General features: G+C 32.3%; 1 long non-coding RNA gene across 1 annotated transcript; it reads left to right on the top strand.

Annotated features, from left to right (window-relative positions):
- Positions 1-745: 745 nt before the first annotated feature.
- Positions 746-1,585, top strand: LOC105762555 (uncharacterized). Its single transcript, XR_001123957.2, has 2 exons — positions 746-856; positions 1,180-1,585. It is a non-coding gene; the product is annotated as an uncharacterized LOC105762555 (long non-coding RNA).
- Positions 1,586-2,062: the final 477 nt, after the last annotated feature.

A 2,062-nucleotide genomic window follows, 5' to 3' on the forward strand; every position in this document is an offset into this window, starting at 1 on the left:
TAATAATATATAAAAGTTAAATAAATAGAATAAAATAACAAATTTTAGAAGAATAAGGTTTTTATGCATAAGAAAATATCATTTGAAAAATGATAGTATATTATTATATATACACGTATACTAAAAAGAAAAGAATCATATTATATATGCATATATATAAAATTATAGAGTATTATTATTAAAATTAACTTTCTATAAATATGTATAGCTATTTATATATATATATATAAAACAAATATATAAAGAAAATATGATAATACAATAATAAGAATAAGTATAATAATAAAAATAACAATAAATTTCTTAAAAAAAAACTAAATAACAAGAAGGATTAAGTCACAAACAAAATCGAATTAACAGGGAATAAATAAAATTAAACTAAAGTGGAGGACCATACTGCAACTTGCGAATTACATGGGGGCCGATTGGGAAATATCCCGCCTCCCAAAACGCAGCGTTGCAAGCTGGGTCGAAATGATACAATAACGAAAATGCAGAGCAAAATTAGGAAAAATAAAAAGGATCGATTTGAACACGCCATAAAATATAAAGGACCATTTGCACAAATCGCCCAAAAAAGCCAGAACGCGCGAATCCTTCCCCGGTTCGGGTCACCGCGCGGGTTGCTGGGGTTAATCGGCCAATACGACACCGTTTTAGGGCCACTGAAACAGGCCCTAAACGGTGTCGTTTTACGTGCTATATAAGGCCCCCATGTAACCTTAAAATCAGTCTGTTAAGAAACAGACACCAGCCTCCAACCCTCTACGCCGTTTCAGCACTGAGGCACCTGATCGGTTTTCGATCCTAGCCCGTTCTCCGATGACGACGAAGAGGGCCAAGATCTCACCGCCAGGTACGTCTTTCCTTTTCTTCTTATTGTTTCTCTTTTAACCAACGATTAATGAACACAGAAATCAGAAAAAGAAAGAAAAGAAAATGAAACCAATAACCAGCAAAAATGAAAAAAAAAAAAAAAGAGAAACCCAGAAAGCACATTTAGGTATTTCAATCAATTTTTTTGTATTCTCAATGTGTTTTTCTGTGTGTGTTTTTTTTTTCGTAACCCCTTACAAAGGCCTTTTTCCTTTCGTTTTATAGGCCGAAAAAACTAAAAAATAAAACAAAAAGAATACAATTTTTTCTGTTTTCTTTGCTGCGTTTTCTTCCCATTTGCAGGTACGGCGTGCAGGGCTGGGGACATGGCATGTACGGAGGCGAAGGCGCATGCACGAGGCTCGTCACGTGCCGAGGGCTTGGCTGCAGCACCTGGATCTTCTAGGGTTTTCGGGTGCTGTTTTGTGTTTTGGGCTGATTTGGGTCATTGGGTATTAGGAAAGTGGGCCGAATTGGGCTAGTAATTTGGGTTATTTTTGGACTGCTGTTTTATTTAGTTTTTAACCTATTGGGCCAATGTAAATGGACTAATAAATTTTGTTTTTATTTTTATTGGGCCGGGCAAATTGGGTATTACAATAGGTAATTTTTTAGTACATCATTAGAATTGAGATTATTGTTGAGAAAGGTAAGTATCAAATTAATAAACCATAATTTGAAGTTTAGGTCAAATTATGTTATTAGTTCATGTATTACGTGTAAATTGTGAATTTAGTTTCTTTGCTCTAATTTGGTCAATTTTAATATTATATTTTCTAATTTTAAAATTGTAGTCCTAACAGAAATAATAACAATTAAATCCGTATAATTAAATTATGCTAGTAGTCCTGAACTATGCGTAAAGCTAGAGGTACAGTCCACGCTCTCTAATATAATCATTCTTAATCCTTCTACTTTTGAATTTTGAAATTTTAATTTTACACAAGCAACAATTGTTAAATCTATTAATTGGCTTTTTTGTGATATGACATTACATATATGATAATACGTTTTCCACGTAAGACTTTTGAAAATAGCAAAATTTAATGCAATTAATAACTATCATTTGGTTAGGATTAAAATTTTTAAATTCTAAAAAGTAAAAAGAAAAAGAAAAGAGAGAGGCTAAAATAACTAAATTAAAGTACGATGACTAAATCCATAGGTTACGATAGTACATGTATTA

The sequence above is a fragment of the Gossypium raimondii genome, chromosome 12, assembly GCF_025698545.1.
Source record: "Gossypium raimondii isolate GPD5lz chromosome 12, ASM2569854v1, whole genome shotgun sequence".
Classification (NCBI taxonomy): domain Eukaryota; kingdom Viridiplantae; phylum Streptophyta; class Magnoliopsida; order Malvales; family Malvaceae; genus Gossypium; species Gossypium raimondii.